This window comes from Phascolarctos cinereus, unplaced genomic scaffold, assembly GCF_003287225.1.
Source record: "Phascolarctos cinereus isolate Bilbo 61053 unplaced genomic scaffold, phaCin_HiC Scaffold_5;HRSCAF=322, whole genome shotgun sequence".
Lineage (NCBI taxonomy): Eukaryota > Metazoa > Chordata > Mammalia > Diprotodontia > Phascolarctidae > Phascolarctos > Phascolarctos cinereus.
Genome location: NW_027555958.1, coordinates 237,528,895 through 237,553,353, shown reverse-complemented (window position 1 = coordinate 237,553,353; position 24,459 = coordinate 237,528,895). Strand labels below are relative to the sequence as shown.

General features: G+C 39.5%; 1 protein-coding gene and 1 pseudogene across 2 annotated transcripts in view; one reads left to right on the top strand and one right to left on the bottom strand.

Annotated features, from left to right (window-relative positions):
- Positions 1 to 23,503, bottom strand: part of BTBD9 (BTB domain containing 9) — a 516,152-nt gene extending 492,649 nt beyond the window's left edge. Inside the window, exon 1 of one of the 2 annotated variants that reach the window (XM_078155391.1) lies at positions 23,259 to 23,503. The gene's annotated coding sequence lies outside the window, so the exon portion shown is untranslated. The remainder of the gene's footprint in view (positions 1 to 23,258) is intronic. The other variant, XM_020999576.2, reaches the window with a different exon arrangement.
- LOC110217274 (sorting nexin-16 pseudogene) lies at positions 3,551 to 4,563 on the top strand (annotated as a pseudogene).
- Positions 23,504 to 24,459: the final 956 nt, after the last annotated feature.

The window sequence follows — 24,459 nt, the reverse complement described above, 5'->3', positions numbered from 1 at the left end:
AAGGAAAAATTGTTTACATTCTAATATAGGGAGATGATATATGTGTCCATCTTATCAGAGGTTACGGAGGTAAACTAGTTAGCAGGTCTAGGAGTGGTTCTGTTATGTTTTGATCTTAAAAAAGAATGGATAGGGAGGGGAAGAAGAGGAGGGAAAAGGGAGAGGAAAGATAGGGAAAATTATCTGATATTATCTACGTACATAAATAAATATCTACACAAAAAAGGCAAGGTTAAACGGAATGGATGACTCAAATCTCTCATCTGAACTAGTCAACTGGATACAGAAAGACATTTCTGTAAACAAGAAAGGAGAAAAGGGATATTATATTGTATATTGTAGTTTATATTTATCTTGTTCCTATATTTGTACTCCAAAGGTTTGATGTAGCTGTGCTCTCTTCAACAGGAATATCTGGAAGTTCCCTCATTAAAGATCTATTTTTGCCTCTGTAGGATCATACTGAGTTTTGTTGATATGTTCTAAGTCTATTTCCCTTGCCTTCTGGAATACTATATTCCAAGCTCTCTCTTATTATCATTAATATCTGCTGCATTTTGTACAATCCTAACTCAGTACTTGATATTTTTCTTGCTGGCTTCCTGCAGTATATTTTGCTTGACGTAGGTAGTATGGTGGATAGAAAACCAGGTCTGGAATCAGGAAAACATGAATTCAAATCCAGCCTCAAACAGTTAATAGCTCTGTGACCCTGGACAAAGCACAACCTCTGTTTGTCTCTTTCTTCATCTGGAAAATGGAAATCATAATAGCACTACCACCCAGGTTTGTCGTGAAAATCAGATGAGATAACTGTAAAGTGCTTAGCACAGTGCCTGGAACATTGTAAGTACTGTATAAATATTAATTGTTGCTACATTTATGGGAGTTTTTATTTAGGGGTTTCTTTCAGGAGATGACCAGCAGATTCTTTCAATTTCCATTTTTGCCCTCTGGTTCTGACAGATCTTTTCTTTTCATGATTTCTTGAAATATGATTGCTAAGCTCTTTTTTAGATTGTAGCTTTCAGGCAGTCCTTAAATTCCTAAATAACCTCCTCTTGATCTGTTTTCTAAGTCAGTTGTTTTTGTTATGAGATACCTTACTTTTTCTATTTTTTCTATTATTTGACTTTTCTTTAATATTTTTGGTTGTTTCATGGATTCATTATCTCTGATCCAATTCATTTTAATTTTTAGGAAGTATGTTGCATGTAAGATTCTGGTACCTCTTGTGCCAAGCTGTTCGTGCCCTTTCTAATTTTTCTCCCATTCTTCATTTCTTTTCCGATTTTTTTCCCTCTAGCATTCTCTCATTAACAAAAAAAAAAATTTCCTTGGGTTTTTTTTTAAACTCTTGCTTCATATCTGCCAGAAATTCTAGGTGAATCTGTGCCCAAATTGTTTTCTTTGAGGTTTGTCTTATGCATGTCTTAGAGTAATTCTCTTCTTCTGGATTTGTATCTTAAGTCTGTCACCACATTGGCTCTTTATGATGGTGATTTTTTTTTTCTTTGCTCATTCTTCTAACCTACTTACTGACTTTGGACTTCATGTTTAGGCCAGGTTCTGTATACTTCTAGAGAGAATGTTTGGGCTGAGCTTCTGATCTCTAGGGCCTTGATGCTAGTTTCTTATGGTATTAAGTGTTGTATTATTCCAGAATCTCAGGTATTAAGCTGGGGATCTGTATTCAAATTTTCAGTGCTTCATAAATGGTGTGATACAGTACAATCTAATAGATACCTTCTCATTCTGAGATCTGCAAGTTCTTGACCTGAGTTTGGGTTGGAGCAACATACCTGTAGGCTTGCCCATAATAAAATGCCAGTAGACTGCTGCTGGATATAGTCACTATTAGTCATGCTATACCAGCCAAATAACAAAGGGGATACTTTACAGAACTTGATACAATAATAACAAAATTCATTTTGAAAAACAAAATATCTAGAATATCAAGGGAAATAATGAAAAGAATTAAGGATGAAGGGGGAAAAGCAATTCTGGACCTCAAATGATATTATAAAGCAGCAGTCATCAAAATCATCTAACACTGATTAAAAAATAATAACTAAGCAGATCAATGAAAAGGGTTAAACCAGAAGAATCAAAAAGAACGGAACTCAATAACCTAGTGTTCAATAAACTGGAAAACATAAATTACTTGGTAAAGAACTCCCTATCTGACAAAAACTGCTGCGAAAACTGGAAAGCTGTGTGGTAGAAATTAGAGCAATATCTTAAACCATATTCCACCAACACATTCTACATGAACATGTGATCTTAATATTAAAGATCATACTATTAAAAATTAGATTAAGGAATCATGTATCTTTTACAAGCATGAGGAGGAAATATATTATTAACCAAACAAGGGTTAGAGACAATTACTAAATCCCACTCATTGAGCCAGGTCTCCTGTCTAATCTCCTTGCCTAATACTGGGAGAGGAGAAAAAAAACATTCCATTGAACACTAGTCTTCTCTCTGGGGGAGGGAAGAAACAGAATTCCCTCACACATCCTGCCTAATCTTCTGCTTTAGGGGGAAAAGAAAACACCACCATTCCACCAGCTTCGCAACTTGTCCCCACTGAGATAACTAAGGTCCAGCGAGGAATTCACTCTAAGGCCAAACCATAAGGAATGTTAATAACCTCCCTAATTCATTTATCAGTGATTAACAAACTCTCACTTGGTCAGATCTTTCACCCTAGCTCAGACCATTTTGTGCACAGTAAAGCTTTCAAGTAACAAAGCTGGAGATCCTTAAAGAAGACAGCATTTAATATTCAGAGAAAGCAGCAGCAAGACCGAATATAATACAAAATGGGACCAACCAAAGGCTAGGCATTCCCTCTAGAAATGGTAGAGTCTGACTGCAACTCGAAATCCAAATTTAATAAGTAAAAATGGAAGATTAAGTTAACAGCCAAAAAAAAAAAGACCTTCCTTCCACCACTAACATCTAGTATAGTAACAAGGATGCTCAAGACACAGAGTTAGAAAAGAATGATTCCAAACATCTATAAGAAAAACCTCAAAGAAAATTAAAACTTGGACATAAAGTTCAACAAGAATTCTTGGAAAGAATGAAGCAAGAGTTGTTTTTTTTTAAGATTTTTAAAATAAACAAGAGCATTAGAGGAAAGTATTAGAAAAGAAATGAGAGTTATGAAGTAAAGACCCGGAAGATGAAAGAATAGCTGACACAAGAGATATGAAATCTAACCCAATAAAAAACTGTGAGAATCAGAATGGGCCCTCCAGCGTCTTAGCCCAGCCCAACCGGCGGGGGGGGGGGGGGGGGGAGGTTGGGCTGTGGCTGCCAAGGGAGCGGGACACTGAGAGCAGCGCAGGCCGGGCTGAGGTCATTTCACATGAGGCCTCAGCTCCACTGCCGCTGCTGCCGCTGCAGCCCACAAGGCCGTTTAACGGTCATGGGCCCTTTCTGACACTGAATTCTTCAGAAGAAAGCAACGGCATCTATATTACTTTTTCTTTAACTGGATGCAGAAGTTGATAGATTTGCTGCAGTACAGCTGAGGAGAATGGCAGCTCCTTATGTCCCTGTGCCTATTCCTTTAGGAAATTCTTCAAATTTTAGCACAAACAGAAGCCAAAGAAGTTCTTCTTTTGGGAGTATTTCAACAAGTTCAAATTCTTCCAAAGGCCAACCAGAAGACTCTAATGTGGATAGTTACAAAAAGACAACAATGCCAGACCAAATGGACAGCAATTCATCTATCTGTAGCAGCCCCCTTATTAGGACCAAATTTACAGGTATAGAATCTTCCACTGCATATTCTACTAGGCCAGCAGAAAATGAAGACCAAAGTACAGAATCTATGAATTGGGAAGAAAAACCCTCTACACCTATTATTGGGTTGTGAGGTGATAGAAGAAAGAGCTAAATTTACTGTATATAAAGTGTTAATAAGAAAAACCTAGAAGAAAGCTGGGTAGTTTTCAGAAGGTATACTTATGTCTCTAGGCTGAATGACAAATTAAAAGAAATGTTTCCAGGCTTTCGACTGGCTCTTCCACAAAAACGCTGGTTCAAGGATAATTACAATGCTGATTTCTTAGAAGACAGATAGTTGGGACTTCAGGCATTCCTACAGAATTTAGCAGCTCACAAAGATATTGCTAACTGCCTTGTAGTGAGACAATTTCTTTGTCTGGATGATCCATCAGGTCCATTTGATAGCCTAGAAGAAAGCAGGGCTTTCTGTGAAACTCTAGAAGAAACAAACTATCGATTACAAAAAGAACTACTTGAACGACAAAAAGAGGTGGAATCACTGAAGAAACTGTTGAATGAGAAACAACTTCATATAGACACTATAGAGAATAGATTTAGGTTATTGTCTTTAGAACCCGAAGAAACACTTAGAATTTCAGGAGAAGGTGAATGTTTCAGAAAGATAGAGTCTTCTGCAAGTGAAGCAGATCAAGATACCTTGGGTGAAAAAAACAGGTCTGATAAGATTCCCAAGGTTGGCTGGACTGTGAACCTGAAAGTTCAGTAGCTGAAGTGGCCTACGTTGCTGAAGAAGAGTAAGAGATCAGCATCGGCTGCCATAATCTTTGGAGATTTAGCAATTTGGACTGGATTATGTTTTAGCAAGAGCTGTTGGGTTTTTTTTTTTAATAGAACAGTAGCTGTAAAGCATTTATTAAAAAAAAGGATGCACATGTGAAATGTTTACATAAACAAAATCATAACTTACTGGCATAGGAAATATATTCAGTGCTGCTTTATGATTTGCTTTTATCTAGCCTCTATATTTAACATATTTAAAAGGTCTAGTTAGGATTATATTAACCTAGACCCATATTCTTAAATATTATATATAAAATGATGATATTTTGCCAATATGCTTTAAGCTATATATATATATATATATATTACACATATACAAAATCACCAGTAATATTTGTCAAGTGGAAAATTATTACATGTGTGAAGCATACTTATTTCTGTCTCATACATACTTTTTAATTGGTTAAAATGAGTTCATGGAATTTATTGTAAAAATATAAGAACAATTTAAATTAAAACACTGATTTTTTAAGTACCTTAATTTTTTAAAAATTCATAGTAGTACATTAAAAAAGAATACTTTGTTAATACCAAATGAAAAATACCTGAAATAGTTATGATCAACTTTCCCTTTAAGATTCTTAGAAGGAAAGCAGTAAAATAGTAGTTGATAAAATAACTAATTCATTGGTATCTAGATATTGTATTCTTTACACCCCTTATTATTATAATTCGTATTACATGTTTACTTTTCACTCAACATTTTATCTCTTATTCTTGAACTGTAGATATGAGTTTATCCTTTTCCCCAAATACTATCTCTTCTTGTTAATTAAGGTGTGTTCTTTTGAAAATGTATTCTAGATTATCTTAAAGATAACTGATTTATAACCAAAAGAGAAAGCCATACTTTCTGCCATGTTAATAACTAGGTTGTTCCTGTTTGCAGTGCATTTTTATTTCAGTGTAGCGGAGATGTTTGAGTGCATTATAGCCTTTTTTTTCAAAATGTATTTATTTAGCCAAGTGATACGCTTTACAATAATTAAAACTCCTTTGCACCAAGTTTTAATTGGTTAACTTCATTAGAGAGAGGATTTAGGAGAAAAAAGATTATGTAATGCCTTTAACATTTAACTATTACAGAAGTCTTAGAATTCTATGGATCAGCTTTGTGAAATTTCTTTAATGTTTATTTTGGCCCTGCCATTAGTTATTGGAAGTGCCTTTGTTTTTTTCCCTCAGTGAGTATGTTACATGTTTTTTGTCCATACTGTTTTGCTTAATGCTATTAATGCTAGTGTGACTATGTTGCATAGTTTGAAAACTAAGTTAATGTACTGGGCTGTGCACATATATGTGTACATATGTATTGTGTGTGTATTTTTTATAGAAATGGAAAGCAACTGATGAATAAAGTTGTGACTATCCAAAAAAAAAAAAAAGAAAATCAGAATGGACCAAAGAGAAGATAATGACTGCATGAGAAAACAAAACAATATTAAAACAAAGTCAAGAGACTTGAAAAAAAAATGCAAAGCATCTCAGGGCAAAAACAAATTAGCTTTTAATAAAAAAAAAGGATCAAGGAGAAATAATTTAAGAATCATTAGACTACCAGAAAGTCACTACCAAAAAAAAAAAGGAAAAAAAAGCTTCAACATAATATTTCAAGGAATCAAAAACAAAAACTGCCCAGATGTCTCAGAACCAGAGGACAAAGCAGAAACTGAAAGATTCTACCAGTAGCCTGAAAGAAACTCAGAAATAAAAACTCTCAGAAACATTATAGCCAAAACCCAGAGCTTCCAGTTTAAAGAAAACATACTACAAGCAGACAATAAGAAAGAATTCAAGTACAAAGAGGTACTTGATCAAGTCAAGATACCCAAGATTTAGCAGCTACCACTATAAAGAAGCAGAAAGCTTAGAAAATAGAAGTCAAGAGAAACACTGAAAGGCAAATAGAAACAAGCAATTAGAAAGAATTAAACATAAAAAAGGGTTTAGATTTTAACAGAGGAAGATGATAACAGAGGAAGAACACCTAACATCATCAGACATCATTGTTGTTCAGCTGCTTTCAGTTGCTTCAATCATGTCCTACCCTTCATGATCCCCTTTGAGGCTTTCTTGGCAAAGATACTGCAGCAGTTTGCCATTTCCTTCTCCAATTAGACATTATAGAGAGCATTAAATAAGACAGAGGGCAGGCCTGGGAGTGACTGTCTTGAAGTTTTCTGTTTTTTTAGAGGCAAAAAATAATATATAGTAGGAGAAAGGGGGGAGGATAAGTGAGGGAAATCATTTCACATAAGCAAGATACCGTAACAAAAGACTACACAGGAGTAGGGAAAGCAGGCTACACCTAAACCTCAGTTTTATCTAAACTGATCAAAGGGATGTAGAAAATACATACACACACACACACACACACACACACACACACACACACACACACACACACACACGGTTCTACGTAGAAATACATTTTATTCTACCAGGAAACAGGAGGGAACGGGTCAAGAAGAGAACAAGAAGGAGGGTAGATTCAGGGAAATTAGTCATAAGCAAAACAAATTCTAAACTCAGATGGTGGATTGTGAATAAACATTTCAAAGAAAAGAAAAAGAAGGTAAAAGCCTGTGATTGGGCTTTGGGCAACAGAATGAGGACAAGGGGCGAGAGACCAGAAGCAGATTACAGAAATTACAGCTCTAGCACTGAACATACTCCTTGACTAGTAAGTCTATCCCTCCTAGTAGAGAAGGAGGGAAGCAAAGAAAGGAAAAAGTATAATAGAAATAGGACAGAGGGTAATATACAATTAATGATAAGTATGAATGAGTTGTATAAAATCACTCATAAAATGGAAGAAAATAAAAGATTGGAAAGCAGAATCCCACGATGTATTTACAAAAAACACATTTAAAATATAAAGATTCTCATAAACTTATGAGTTGGATCAAAATCTATTGTGTTTCAAGTGAGAAAAAAAAGACAGGGTTTGTAATCATCTCAAACAAAATGGACTTGATTAAAAGAGAGAATCCACATCATACTGAAAGGTACCAGAGAAAATTAATTTAAAACAATATTTAACATATAATGTACCAAATGGCACAGCATCTAAATACGTAAAAGTTAAATTATTTACAGGGATGAAATAGATAATAAAATTATAATAGTAGGGAATCTTAAACGTACCCCTTTCAGAAGTAAACAAAAAAGTTAAGAACCAGAAAAGAATTTTTAAAATTTGAGTATGATAGGTCTCTGGTGATTATTGAATGGGAATAGAAAGCAACACACAAATTAGAAACAACTTTGAAAGACTTAAGAACTCTGATCAATACAGTGACCAACTATGATTCCATCATACTGAGAAAACATTCTCAGCCAATTCCTAAGAAAGAGGTAATAGACTGAAAGTGCAGGATGAGACTATATACTTTCTGGACATATGCAATGCATGAATTTGTTTTGCTTAATTGTGTATGTGTTAAATATGGTTTATTGTGGTTTTCTTTCAAAAGAAAAAGAACTGAAGAGAGAAGACTGATTTTTTATTCATTAAAAAATACAATTTAATTTTAAAAATGAAACGAGAGATCAAAATTATTTTTAAATGGAAAGTACAAATAGACAGGCTAGAGTCCATTTAAGACGTAGACATAAACAAGAGGCAATGCGGAATAGTGGAAAGAACATGAAAAGGAGACTTAAGAGATCTGGATTCTAACTCAGGCTCTCCCAGATACTAAGCTCTATGACCCCAGAAAAATCATTACTTTCTAAGGCTTAGTTTCCACCTGAAAAATGAAGTTTAAGTTCAACTAGATTATCTTTAAAGTCTATTCCAGTTCTTAATATTCTTTAACTTTAATACAAATTATTCTGAGAGCCAGAAACAGGCTCTGGAAACCATGTTTTCCCAAGGAATAATTAATTGAACACACAAACTAACAACTTTCTTTGTAACAGTAGAAAAATTCCAAGAAATGAGTTTCTAAGATTCTTTAACTTCCCAGATAAAAGTATATAAAAATTAATGTCTTGCCTTTTTTTTCCGAAAATTGTCTCAATTGATTTTTGTTTTTTTTATACCAAAGACAGTAACAGAGTATATTAACATTCATTATCACAGATTATAACCAAATTCTAAAATAGATTTTGTTTCATTAAATATGAAAGGAACTAACCACTAATTTTAAAAAGTCTAGTTCTTACAGTGAAGTAGTTTCACTAATAATCTTTCTTCAAACATTTCACGCCCGGGGAAAATACTAGTCTGATAAACTGGTAATGTTAACTCATCTGCTTAAAAATAAAACTCTTCTTTAAAAATCACCTCCTGCTTCCATTTTAAAATCATATATGTATAAACACATATCAGATTTGAGATATTAAGAGTATACTGGGTGGCAGCTAGATGACACAGTGGATAGAGCACCAGCTCTGAAGTCAAGAGGACCTGAGTTCAAATTCGGCCTTAGACCAAACACTTGACACTTACTAGCTGTGTGACCCTGGGCAAGTCACTTAATACCAAAAAAAAAAAAGTATATTGGACAATCAAAAAAAGCACTAATCATCTCACCTGGACTACTGCCACATTTTCTTTTGTCAAACATCTACTCACTATTCCCAACTTCAATATGCCCTCTTTCACTGCTACTGCTGCAATAACCAACCACTGCTATGGCTATACTACCTCCCTCCTCTGAGGCTCATGTGTGTTAATGTTACTCCCTAACATACTTATGTGTGTGTGTATGTTTTAATGTTATAGAAATTTTATATACTAAAAGCAAAATCACTGGACTTACCAAGTGATAAAATTTTAATTTTACATCATTGAGAAAGATTATCTCTCCACCAGACCCCCAATCTCGTTAATTAGTTCTGCAAAAATATACCTTTGAGTAAAATAAACAGGGCAGTTAGTTTCATAGGAGCAATGTTTATCATACTCAATATGCAACATGGCAACAGTAAGGAAACTGACCCTTAGGAGAGTTAACACTATTGGCATCCAAGAGATAATAATAATAATAATAATAAATATTTATATGATGCTTACTGTGTGACAGGCACTGTGTTAAGCACTTTACAAATATTATCTCATTTGATCCTCACAACAACCCTGGGAAGTAGATGCTATTATGATTCCCATCTTACAGATCAGGAAATTGAGGCAAATAGAGGTTAAGTGAATTGCCCAGGGTCACACAGCCAGTTTCTGAGGCCAGATTTTAACTCAGTTGATCCTGGCTCCAAGGCCTGGTGCTCTAAGCACTGTGCCACCCAGCTAGCCAGCATCTTAGCTCTGGTGATCATTTGATAACATTGCTGTGGGATTTTGCAACTATTAAGGTTAGGTATATTTATGTTGTACTGATGTCATGATTGCAACTCAGTTTGGAAAACGTTAAGTGCCTACTATGTGTAACTTAGCACAGCAGATACAGGACCAGCATTGAAGCCTGAAAGACCTCTTGCCTCTGATACATACTTGTGTCAGTATAAGCTAGTCACAACTGCTTAGTGGTCCCAAGAAACACTCTAAAACTATATGTTATAGAAAAGTTGTAGATCTATAATGGAATTTCCCAAATTAATGAAATCACAGATTCCAATTAAAAACAAAAGGTATCAAGCACTGCACTTGACAAAAAACAGACCCCTGCTTTCAAGAAGCTGATATCCTGTTAGGAAGACACAAAACCAAATGACTGAGCACAATTAGGGAAATGACAAGTACTGGCTTCAGAGATGACCTAAGACTTGAAAGAATAGTAACTAACATTTTAAAAGTGTCCTAAAATTTACAAAGTATTTTACAGGCATTACCTCATTTGAGCCACAGCAAACCTATAAGGCAGGTAACAGGTATTATTATCTACTTTGCAAATAAACTCAGGCTCAAGCAGCGGCCTCCTCTTGATCACACCACGTCAGAGCCAGGACTGGAACCTAGCTCTCCTTGACTCCAAATTCTGCACTCTATCCACTACCTTTGACTAAGCTACTAATTCTAAGAGGTGAAAATGACTAGGCCGTTTATTCTGGGCATAAGAAACACACAGAAAGAGGAAACTGAATGCTGAATTTAGAGACCAGAAAATTAGCCTGTGTGGCTGATACAGTGAGTGCATGCACAAAGGGGAACAATGTGAAATAAATCCAGAGAAGGAGGCTGAAGCCAAATTGTGAAGGGCTTTAATGCCAGGCAGTGTGGAGCCTACATTCTTTACTAGAAACAGTCACTGAAGATTCATTAACAGGATGAGTAGTGTGGTCAGATTTGTACCTTAGGAGGGTGCATCCTAGAAGCTGAACTGGAAAAGTGCTGTATCAGGAGCAGGGAGACCAATTAGGAAAATACTGCAATAACCCAGGTGAGAGGTGAGGAGGACTTGAATTAGTTCAGATCTGAAAGAGACTGTGGAAGCAGACTCAAAAACACTTGGTGACTGATTGGTCATGGGAATAAAAGGGGAAGGTACGTAAATAAGCATTTATTAAGTGCTCATGGACTACTTAGATGTGGTAAAAATATCTTTTGTATAAGAATGATGGTCAAGATATTATACAAAATATAGCTATATGAGGCAAAGAGTAATAAGGTATAATATATCAACTTATAGACAATTACTTATATTGAGGAAGCAGTTTGAAGTGATAAAAAAATATTAAATGATAAGGCCTGGATTAGAGATTGTAGAAATAGTAATAAATTCGCCTCTTTCCTTTTTCCTGTTGTTCCTTCATCTGAAAACCATAAAACAAATGTTATAAATTTTCTACCTATCAGTGGCAATACGTATACTATTCAGTTTCTGGCGGACCTGTACTCGCACCCAGTAACAAACATGAAGAAATGCTGTGATATCTTGTGTGAAGAAAACGTGATATCTTAAATATGAAAAGGGGAAAAAAACCCTAAAATCAGGAATTGCTTAATACAAAATATGAAAAAAAAATTTATATAATTTCACACAACATCCAAACCTGAAGAGATGTGAAGACAACTACTGAGAATCAGAAAAAATGACTCTAGTACTGGGAGTATGAAATGCTTTGTATTCTTCAGATGGGGGAGGGGGGAAGCATATCAAGTGGATAATACAGAATTACAAAGAAATTGCCAAGAATTAGGTATTTAAAGACACTGGTTGCTGTGAATTCGACCCAATAACCAACCGACATTTGATGCCACATGACCATAGTTATTCTGTGTTATATGTTGGTGTTTGCAGATCCTACTTTTAAATTTATATACTACTCAAAAGGACATCACACACAATAAAAGAAGACATCACAAATATGGACTCCATGCCCCAATATCCATCATCACTTCCTTCTCCAAGTATTTTCTAAATATCTAATGCCAAAAAAAATGTGACTCAGTATTGCCAATGCCTGATGTACAGCAAATGCCATAAATAAACACTTCCTAAAAAGGTTCCTTTCCCATAACATTACTTGATACTGAGGTTTGTAGCAATAATATAACATTAAGTCATGATCCTAAGAGACTTGGTTAAATGACTGCCTTGATTCATTATATTAACAAGAGGATTAACATAAGCAATCAGCAAAAAAGAAAATAAAAAAAAATATATATATATATACAGCGATCACAAATTATGATGCTAATAAGTTTTGAGGACTGGAAGATACAAATGGATATAAGAAAGCATAATAGTTAATGGTCTCCTATCAGTTGGCAAGCATTTATGAAAGGCCTTCAATGTCCAATGCCCAATGAGGCTGGAAAGTTAAGCTGAGGACAAATTGTGAAGGTCTTTAAAAGCTAAAGAATTTTTATTTTATCCAGGAGGCAATAGGGAGCTATGCAATGTCAGCCACTTTTGCAGTCAGTCTGAGTGACCTCATGTTTAAACCTTGCTTTAGACTTTGGGTACCTGAGTAGACATTGCCTACAGGAAATAGTAATCCAGAAATACTTAGACACAGGGGAGGAGCTGAGGCAGTACATAATCCATCTCCTCATGATATGTATGTATCAATCAACATATTTTTGCCCTTACATGAAGTTATTTAATCCTGTCTATAAAAGCCAAGCACAGTTTGAAATCCTCACCAGTCACACCCAATTGCTTGCTGCCTTGGTGTGCTAATAAATTAACTTTTACCTCTCCTTTTCTGAGTTTGCCTTATTAACCAGGCCAAGGCTGGAAGGAACCAAGACGCCTTTTTTTTTTGGTGTAATAATTTTTTTAAAATTTATTTTGATTTATCAACAATCACTTCCATATGCTTTTGAGCTTAAAATTTTTCTCCCCCTTCCTCCCTACCACCCTCCCCAAGACGGCGCACAATCTGATACAGGCTATACATTTACATTCCTATTAAACATATTTTCACATTAGTGATGTTGTAAGTACAAATTAGAACCAATAGGAGGAACCACCAGAAAGAGGAAACAAAACTCAACAGAAGAGGAAAAAAATAGCAAATAGCATGCTTCGATCTGCATTCAAATTCCATAGTTCTTTCTTTGGATGTAGATAGCATTTTCCATCACGAGGCCTTTGGAGATGTCTGAGATCCTTGTATTGCTGGGAAGGGTTCAGTTTATCAAAATTAGTCATCACACAGTGTGGCTGTTATTGTGTACCACGTTCTCTTGGTTCTGCTCACTTCACTCAGCATCAGACCATACAAGTCTTTCCAGATTTTTCTGAAGTCAGCCTGTTCATCATTTCTTATAGCACAACAGTACTCCATTACATTCATATACCACAGCTTGCTCAGCCATTCCCCAACTGATGGGCATCCTCTCAATTTCCAATTCTTTGCCACCACAAAAAGAGCTGCTATAAATATTTTTGTACATGTGGGTCCTTTTCCCATGTATATGATCTTATAGCCCTAGAAGTGCTATTGCTGGATCAAAGGGTATGCATATTTTTATGGCCCTTTGGGGCATAGTTCCAAATTGCTCTCCAAAATGGTTGGAGCAGTTCACAACTCCACCAACAATGCATTAGTGTTCCAATTTTCCCACATCTTCTCCAACATTTATCATTTTCCTATCTTGTCATGTTGGCCAATCCGATAGGTGTGATGTGGTACCTCAGAGTTGTTTTGATTTGTATTTCTCTAATCAATAGTGATTTAGAGCATTTTTTCATGTGACTATGGATGGCTTTAATTTCTTCATCCAAGAACTGTCTGTTCATATCCTTTGACCATTATCAATCGGGGAAATGAGTTATATTCTTATAAATCTGACTTAATTCTCTGTATATTTTAGAAATGAGTCCCTTATCAGAGAGACTGGTTGTAAAAATTCTTTCCCAATTTTCTACCTTCCTTCTAATCTTAGTTGTATTGGCTTTATTTGTGCAAAAACTTTTCAATTTAATGTAATCACCAAGATGTCTTTTAACAATTCTGAAAACAAACAAACAAACAAACAAAACACAATTCTGGCAACCATGAGGGGACACACATCATAATCACTGGTTGAGCACCCATCCAGTTCCACAGCCTGGCATTGGGACTTTCATCCAATCTTGAGTCAAAGTTGACTCTCAATGGTCACTTAGCTTTGAAATAGTCGGAGAATTAAGCTCTCCAAACTCAGGAAGGATAAGGAGAAATAGGTCCTGAGCCCAAAACTGATTCTTTCTCATTTGTGCACAAAAATACAGGAGCCAGGGCAAAGAAAAGGCAAGTGGTGTGTAACTAGTTGGTCTTAACCTTACATTAGGTTGCTAAGGGACAGAACAGTCAAGTGATACCAGTATCACTATGGAATCAGGACAGCTGTACTTGCTAAAAATCAGACTGAAGATCTAGAGCCCCCAAGCAAATGGATTATTGTTCCTTATAACCATGTCCATTAGAGGCACCAGTCTCCTCCAACAGACCTCCATCACATAATCTGGATTCCTCAAAAACACAAAGCACCCTTAAAAACCACTTTTGTAGGAAATGATCAGAGAAGAATACATGTCCCTTTTTCTCCAGGAGACATTGCATTATGGCAGCAATCCACTCTACCCTTTTGGATGGATTCAGTTACCATGATTAAAACAATTTAGACCATTATAAGCAACCATAATCCCACTTGGGAGGATATTGATAAGTTATTAGATGTCCTCACAAAGGAAGCAAAAATCCAATACTATGCTGCAAAGTTAAGGGATGAAAATAACTCCTGATTGGAATTATAATGAGAATATTCAATGATGCAAAAACAACCCTCTGTGATGCGTTGTGCAAGTGACACAACAACCAATAGATTGGGAGAAGTTTCATAGCACTACTTTTAAAATTCAGGGGAATATCCCAATGCTTTGTGTGCTGTCACCCAAAAATTTGCTCAGAGTCAGAAAATGAGAATGATCTAAAAGCATTTGCTTCAGCCTGTGTTAATCAACTGACAACACACATTTACAATTAATTTCATAAATTCTGCCCTAGCTGGAGTGGGAAAACTAATACCGAACTCAGAAACTGCACTGTACATGATGGGCAGAAGGAGAAGGAACTTAGCAAAGAGAAGGAAAGGTTAAGGAAGCGAAGATTCTGGCTGCTGCCAAGAAGGGGGCAATGAAAGAGGGAAGAAGAGAAAGGACAAAGTACTGGAATGGGAGATTTACCAAACAAGGGAGGAGAGAGGCAGTGTGCTTTCACTGTATAAAAGGAGGGGCACTTTAAGTGGAATGGCAGAAAACATGAATGGGAGGAGGCCTGCAGCAGAGGGCAACATGCTCCAAGTTTTCCAAAGGGGGTCCCCATGAGGAACCAGCTGCCACATGAACCACCCCCCCACCATTGCCTTCCCCATCTCCCAATCACCACAGATAACAGCCTGTACTTTTTTCTGGATAATAGGGATGAATATTTACAATGACTGGGGGGGGGGGCAGTGCCTGAAAACCAGGGATGTTTCTTGAGAATGTTGAAGGGGATTTGGGTGTAGTTAAGGAGCCCTTACTTGAGATTACTGTTAATGGGAAATTATTTGGTGGACACAGGGGTGACTTTATTGGTACTTAAGTGCCCCATCTTCCCCCAGGTCTCCAGGTGTTAAAAACTGAAAGGGTAATAGCTGTCTTAGGAAACAGTGAGATGTTCACCTTAACCACCCTACTTAAAGTAGATGCTGGACCTTTAACATGTTTCCACACCTTTTTATCAATGCCTCACTGCCTTGTCTCACTGTGAGGAATGTTATGTAAACTTGAGGCCATTATTTACTATGATCTGAGAGGGTTTAGGTTAGAATACAAAGGAAGTGATTTGGCTCATTGGATTAGAACCCCTAATGTCTGATTTGCCTTTCATTTTTTGAAACTTACCTGCCACTTTGTGGGATTCACGAAGTCAATAGAACCCATGTGGATCCAAACTAAGGATGAACCTTGTACAAACAAATAATATCAATTTAGAGGTTGCTAAATCTATTCCAAAATTCATCACTGCTTACATCCAGCTGGGAGTAATAGTGCCATGTTAGCCATTTTTCAAAACCCTTGTATTGACAGCGAGGAAATACAAGGTGGATGATGAAGGCCTATCTGTATACTGATGTGTCCAGGACCTGAAGGCTATCAATAATTTTGTCAACCTGAGGGCCCGAATTGTCTCAAATCCTATTTCTACTATCACCAATATTCCTCGCAATATAAAGCACATTGTTATTGACTTGTGTGCTACATACAAACGTATTTATTTATTTATGTATGTATTTAGTGTTCTGGTAGGTCCAGACTCATAGCACCTATTTGTCTTTATTTGGAAAGGCCAGCAATACACTTGGACCAGGCTCCCCCAGGGCTATTGTGAATCTCCTACTCCATTCACACAAGCATTTGTCAAAGACCTACAACATGTCTACCTGCCCTGGGGATTTTGCTTAATTCAATATGTTGATGACTTACTGCCTGCCACCCTTTCCAGGGGAACCTATGGGGAAAACACCCTACACAGTTTATGAAAAGAACTACCAAGTCTCTCCTTTAAAGTTAGATGTGGACAGAGCTCCAGCCTTGGAGTCAGGAGGACTGAGTTCAAATCCTGCCTCAGACATTTGACACTTAGCTGTGTGACCCTGGGCAAGTCACTTAACTTTGACTACCAAAGCAAAAAATAAATAAATAAAATAAAGTTACAGTTTGCCCTTCCCACAGTGCAGCACTTGGGGTATGAGCTAAGCCCCAACACTAGGACCTTGACAAATGATAGCATCCAGGGTATCCTTCAAATGCCAATACTAAAATCCAAATACCATGTACATGCCCCACTGGAGATGTGGGATACTGCAACCTTGAGATCCAGCAATGCGGGAACTAAATAAGAAACTAGTTGCTTATACAACTAAAGAGGTCCTGAGTCCTCAGAGGCCTTGAATAAAACAGGTGAGTGAAGTGGGTGATGGGGTCCCCACCAACTCTAGGACTGCCTGCTTACGAAAAGCCTTTTTTTTCTTTTTGTACACAAATGGAGAAAGGGTTGCATCAGGAGTTCTCACCTAAAAACTGGGGTCTCATCACAGGCCTACTGGTTACTATTTATACCAACTTGATCAAGTGGCACCAGGTGCTATTCGGTGCCTTTGGGCCCCCGTGGCAACTGCTGACCTTGTGAAGAGGACCTAACTCCTTCTCCTTGGCTACTCACTGACTGTCTATGTGCCTCATAGTGTTGCTGCCATTTTACCCAGTCTAAGATGCAAGCCTTTTCCCAACCAGTGAGCAGCTGTTTATGAGGTAAGACTTTTGTCCGACTCTAATCTCTCCATTCAGCATTGTAATATCTTAAATCCCTCGACTCTCCTCTCAGATCCCCTGAAAGATGATGAGATGCTGCAGTTACCTTGAGGTAACCAAGGCCACAGAAGAGCACACAGCCTGACCTAAAAGGCTTTCACTTGGAGGACCCCAATCTCACAATGTTCCCAGATGGCTCCTCTGTTTATGAAAACGAAGTACAAGTATCTGGGGAAGTGGTTGTGCCTCCTGGTGCTGTTCAGTGGGAGGCTACACTATCTGATAGATTTGGGGCACAGAAAGCCAAGTTTTGGTGGTGTTGACCAGAGCAAGCCAGTTGGCCAAGGTACTCCAAGTGAACATTTACAATGATTCCAAATACGCCTTTGGGGTCCGTCACACCACTGCTGCCTTGTGGAAGCAATGTGGTTTCATCACCACAAATGGTCAGCCAATGTTGACCAACTTTTTCAAGCTATATTGCTTTCCAAAGTCATTTCCATGAGGTATTGCCTGGATCCTTATAAGCCCCCAAAGCACTGCTTATATTTTCTGACAGCCCACCCACTGACTATTCTTCCTTAGAAAAGCTGAAATTTATGTCTGGATGACCACACACAAAGCCATTCTCTGAGATGACCTGTCGGTCACGCCAGATATGTGCCCCACTGCACCCAAAAGATTACTGTGCCTCCTTCGCCAAACAACTCTATACCCAGGGACATATGTGAAATGAGGTCCTCGTACTGCAAATTTACTGGTCACCATTTGCCCTCACTGTTTATGCACAGGCCCATCATGTGGTCTCTAGATGCCTTTTTTGTCAACAGTTCAACTCCTCACAGAAGTAAACTGTGACATAATTTGGGAAGGACATGGGTGACCCTACCATTTGAACACCTGCAGACTAACTTTACCGAATTGTCAAAGTCTATGGGCTACAGGTATGTTTTGGTGTGGAGAGACCAATAGAGCCATTGGGTAGATGCCTCTGTAGAGATACAAACCACAGCAAACACAGTAACAAGGTGTCTGATCAAAGACATAATATTAAGATTTGGCCTGCCACGTACTCCTGACTGTGACCAAAGGCCACACTTTACTGTAGAATTAACTAAGCTCTCCAAGTGTTTTGGGATAACTCTGAGCCTCTATACTCCCTTATCACCAATGATTATCAGAGGGAGTTGAGTGGCTACACAGAGAAATTAAGACCCTTCTGGGAAAACTATGCCAGGAAACATAGTTAAAATGGCCCCTGGTACTTCCCTTTGTATTGTTCCCACTTAGAAATCTTAATAGGCAGGATTGTGGATTATCATGTTTTGAAATTCTGTTCAGCAGGCCACTGGGGCTGGACCCTGAGAGAGCCTGAATCTAGCCATAATAAGATACATCATATCCGTGTCTAGTTCTCTCACAGGATTGGAAGGAGGCAGGACTAATGCAAACTCCGCCTTTGGAAGACACAGTACATTCATTTGAGTCAGGAAACTATGTGTGGATGCACAACTTCAGGAAGATATCCAATCTCCATCCCCCCTGGAATAGACCTTTCCAGGTCCTGCTGACCAGTCATACTTCCATCAAGGTTGCCAAACAGATGACCTGGAAACATCATTTCCACATGAAGCCTAGAGTGACTTACTTTAGTCCAGCTGAAGAAGCAAGCCCTGAAAAGCCCTTAGACCTAGTTAAGTTGAGAAAGGACTCCCAACACCAATCAATGGTCTTTGTTTGGCCACAATAATTATGACCTAATCCTTCACCTACTAATCTACCATGCATTTATTTTTGGCACTTTATGCCCTGCTTTGAAACCCTGGGAGGAGAAACAGAAGAGTCCAACACTTATGTGCATCTGCTCTACCATGCTTTTAACTGAACCAACTGCTAGATATGAACACATGCCCCTTCGTCCTTAGGGGAAAGTATACCCCTGGTAGGCATAATGTCAAACATCCAAAGCTTGTGTGATTATTCTTTTGCGATCAATAAGACAAACTGAAATACAACACCAAATTCTACAGCCATGGGCTGGAAAAATGAGTCCTCCTGTTCATTCACTTTTAATTGAGAAAAGATCACTAATCTTTTGCAATTTTTGCCCCCCTGACCTTGAAACATATTGTCAGGTCACTGGTTCTGTGTTATGAGCAAACAGGACACAAGGTCAGGAAATGGGATGGCAAATGGAATACAACTATACATCCCTGAAATGAAATGTGACTATTCAGGAGCAGAAGGGCCTTCTCAGAATTTTCCTTAAGCTAGGGGCCAGGTACATACCAGTAGATTTTTTAAGACAGCCCCACAACAGAGATTTTATTTCCTATGTAACAAAAAAGTGTATTACCAGTTCCCTTCAAATCGTCAGGAAGAAGCAGGCTGTGAAGGATGCTCTTTGGCATCCAGCCCACACCTACTTGGCCTCCTAACACACCCTTGTGAAGCAAGCGTGTTGCCATCCAAGTTTCTGTTACACTTTCACCTTTAGTAGGAGAGCCTTGTTTCCCATGATATTGCCCATGTAGGGGTCTGGTTGCAGCATAGCCCTATGGAATAAAATGAAAAAATTTTTGCAAGTACTTGTTAATGAACCCACAGGCGCAGTGGAAGAGTTTAATCTGTGGCCTTACAAAACAGGCTAGCTCTAGATTTTCTTCTAGCAAAGAGGGGAGGGGTATGCACTCTCATAGGTTAAGAGTGTTGCATCTTAAGTTCCTGACAACTTCAATGACATTCATATCCACACAGTTCCAGTTTGGAAAGCCCGAAACAAATTCCAAAAGGATGGGAAGGAACCTTAGTCCTCAAGAGAATGGCTAACCTCTTGGTTCCCCACTATCTTACGCTGAAGTGGGGTTTCTCTTGTATTTCCTCATAGAGATCATGGGTTGCTTGTGTTTACAGTGCTTCCTTTGGTGCAAAGAACTGACTGATTCCCGAGCCAACTCGCAAATTACAAGCAGCAGAGATTAAGATGATGTAGTTGAGGATAGAAAGAGTGATATAGGCCTGGCTGTGGTGCTGTGCCATGAGTATAGTTAGCATCAAAGACAGTACTGTGCAAAGTCAGTCACTTGTGCAGAATCAGTCTGAGTGACCACCACGCTTAAACCCTGCTTAGACTTAGGGTATGTGCACAACCAGCCTGAAGGAGATGGTGGCCCAGAAACAATCCTTGCATACATACGCACACTTAGACATCAGGTAGGAGTTGAGGAATTACATAACCCATATCCTCATGATATGTATATCAATCAACTTACTTTTGCCCTTATCTGAAGGTTGTTTAGTCCTGTCTATAAAAGCTCCAAAAAAATTTGAAATCCACACTGGCCACAGCCAAGTGCTTGCTGCTTTGGTGTGCTAATAAATTACTTTTAACTTTATTTTCCTGAGTTTGCCTTGTTGACCAAGGTGAGGCCCAAATCAAGATTTCTTTTGATATTTCTTTTTTTTGTTCGTTTGATGAACCAGTTGGGGTTAAGTGACTTTCCCAGAGTCACACAGCTAATGAGTGTTATGAATTCAGGTTCTCCTGACTCCAGGGCCAGTGCGCTATCCACTGTGCCACCTAGCTGCCCCCCAAGATTTCTTTTAATAGAGCCATTGGAGTTGAGTAGGAGAGTGTGACTTGGTCAGATCTGTGCCTAAGGAAAATAACTTTGGCAAATATAGTGAAGATGAGACAGTGAAAGACTTAAAGGAAGGGAGACTAAAAAGCTGTTGCAATAGTTTAGGTAAGAAGTAATGAGGGCCTGGACATGGGTTGTGAGTGGAGTACATGAACAGAGAGGAGACAGAGGTAAGAGATAATCCGAGATAGAAAAAGCAAATCTGTTAATTGAAATTATATTGAGAAGAGGATAAGTAAGGAATCTAAAACTGTATCAAAGCTACAATCCGGGGAGACCAAGTTTGTAGCCTTGATACAATTTTTGATTCCTTACTTTCTGGGAGACCAGAAGAATAATGGTTTTGCCAGAAGTATGGAAGTATGGAGGAGGGGTGGATTTGGATGGGAAGTTGTTGAGTTTTCAATGTCTCCAGGACGTCCAGTTTGAAATGTCTAACAGAAAACTGGTGAGCCAGGACTGAAATTCAGAAGAGATGAAAGGATATAGAGATTTGAGAGTCACCTGCATCCAGATAGTAGTTAAACCCAAAGAAGCTAATTCAGTCACCAAAGTAATATAGAGAGAAAAACCTACAAGAGAGCCTTGTGCAGCACTCACATATAAGAGTGTATGACATGGACGATAATTCAGCAAAAGATACTGTGGAGCAGCCAGAAAAGAAGTGGAGGCAAAGATATAAGCAGAGGACTTTGACAGAGAAAGAGAGAATTTTGGATGGGAATGGATATAGGATGATATTAAGGGTCTGATAAGGTCTGGGGATGACTTTAAAGACTGTGGAAGACTTGGCAAAGTCTTGGGACTTCAAGGATTCTTAGATATGACACTTTCATTTTTGCTCTACAGAGAACCACAGTACATTTACTTTCAGACTCTAACAGAACACTTTTTTTTAGTCTGGTCATCTCTCTTTTTATTTGATCCTTTCTTTATCAAAAGGAGACCATGAATGCCTGCCTTTTCCCCTAGCTCTAATTACTAGATTGTTAGGTAGCCTAGACGGAAAGTACTAGCCTGAGTTTGTATCCTGCCTCAGACTCTTAGCAGCCTTCGTTTCCTCACCTGTAAAATTGAGATAACAGATTAACACTTCACAGGATTGATATCAAAATCAAATGAGGTAATACAAGTAAAGTGCTTTGCAAACCTAAACTCACTTAGTGAGGGTGTTTCAAGTCTTAACACATAAGGTTCAGTAGCTACATAAATGTTAGCTGCATGTTAGATATCATTATTACTTCAGCACTCCCTTGTTTAGAGACAATAATTGTAAAGCACCTAACACAGTGCCTGGTACATAGTAAGCCCTATATAACCGTTAGATTATTTAACTATAAGATGTCAGTCTCCTCACTCTCACATCAAAAACAATTTGAGAGAATGCCAGAATAAGGACATTGGTCTGATGATGTGCACCTTTTGATATAAATTTGTCCAAAAACTAGTCTCCTCCATCTCACAAAATGTAAGAAACCTAATTCTTTCCTTTCAGGTCCAGTAAATAAACTCTACTTGCTAGTTCCTTTCAGAAAAGAAAGCTAGGGGCAAAGAAGCCTCCCATACTTCTCATGACCTGGAAGTCAACAATATGACAGGACTGCAGTAGAATCAACAGGAAACGTGAGTGCCTAATGGAAACAAACACTTGAAGAAGTCAGCAGGCTTGCAAATACAAAGGCAGAGCACAGACGTTTTACTGCGGACACGATGCAAAGTTGGAAACCTTAAGTCAACAGGTTGGCTGCCCAAACCTCCACCACTATCTCCTTCTGCAAGACGTGGGTGTGCCTGAGAACATGACACACCAGGCTGTGATTTTATTAGAGCTCTTCTCCAACGGAGAGCGCAGCGGAGAGATGGGGGAGCTACATGAAAGAAGGCTCCGGGAAGGGCCAGGCGCTCATGCCAACGTCCCCCTCCAACCCCCCCGCCCCCGCGCCCGGCCGCTGTGGTCACCTCCTTTCCGGCCCGGGGAAGTAGCCGTCAGGAGGGATCCCAGAACCTCCCCGGCCCTTTCAGCTCTAACTTCTCCGCTCGAGGGTCGCCTGGAATCCTCCCCCTTCCCCCCACGCACACTTTCCCAGCCTCGAGAAGCCACCGGCGCCACAAGAAGAAACTGACCCTTGCGGGCCCCCGTTTGGAACTTCCGTCCCCTTTCCGCCCCCACCCCCGCCCACGGAGGGAGTCGGCTGAGGGGGTGTGAGGCTGAGCGCGGGGCAGGCTGGGGTGCGCGTCCACGAGAACCGGGCCCGCGCAGCAGGTGCTGCCGGGGCCTTCCCCCCGCCGGTGACGACCCCTACCCCCCCAGGACTCTCACCCCGACAACGTTTCTCAGAGACGCAACCACCACGGCCGCCGCCTCTTCCGACCACTTGGCTCCCAGGTCGCCGCCGCTGCCGCCGCTGCGCTCGCCGTCGTCGCCGTCGTCGTCGCCGCGGCGCGCGCCCGCTCCCACGCACAGCTCCGTGGCCGCGCCCGCGCCAGCTGCGCGCTGGCGTCACTTAGCAACCGCTAGAGGCCCAGCGCAGCCGAGCGCCGATTAAGGTTCCGGAGCGGCGGGCGCCGAGCCGAACGCCCCCAGAGCTGGCTGTGGCCCCGCCGCCCAGCGCTTGTACCCCTGTGGCCCCGGGATAGGTCGAGACCCCCCCGGGGGGCGTGGCTGATAGCCCGCCCTGCCCTTACGTCACCTTACGTCACTATGTCGTCACCGCTGCTCCATCACGTCACTGTTGTGGCCGGGGAGGATGTAGGGGGGCTGCCTTGGGCTGTTTGGCCTGCGCCAGGCCCAGTCTCTGTCAGGAAGTCCGTTGGCTGAAGAAGATAGCGTTGTTGGGGCAGGGATGAAAGAACCTTGAGCTGGGGGGTTCAGAGGACGAGGTTTAAGAGCCTCCGACTTGGGGGGTGGGCAATCAGCCTCGTTCTTGAGGTGGGGGCAGAGTGGCTTGAGAGGTCAACCTGGGGGGATGGCCAAAACTGCCCCAGAGATACTGTTGTCGCTGGCCAGTCCTGGAGGGCTTTCCAGAGGAGGTTTTTTTGAGAGGGGAATCAAAAGATCTAGGTGGACCCCAAGAAGTCCTGATTGAAGGTTACGTTGAAGTACCATATGATAAATCAATACAAATTTACGTACTCTGGGATGAACAACGCTGCCAGAGTTGTCTTTGCTAGCAGTTGATTTGATTGGTTTCCTCCCCCACTTTTTCTAAGGCCTAAATAATAGTGGAGATGTCTCTACCCTCTGAGAAGTCCTGGACCAATAAGTTGTCATCCAGGAATATTATAATATTATTCAAGAGGCAGAGTACACATACATGAGAAAAATGCTTTGTAAAAACTGGAACAAATAAATAAGTATAACTGAGTATTCAAGAGCTGAAGAGGACACGGAGAAGAGTGGTCATAATCAGATGAGTTTAATTTGGGAAGATTTCCTAGAGGAGGTGAGTTTTCAGTTTCTCGTGAATCTCCAACCCCAACCCAGATGGATTTCTCTAAGGCTCACTTGTATGATCAAGTAC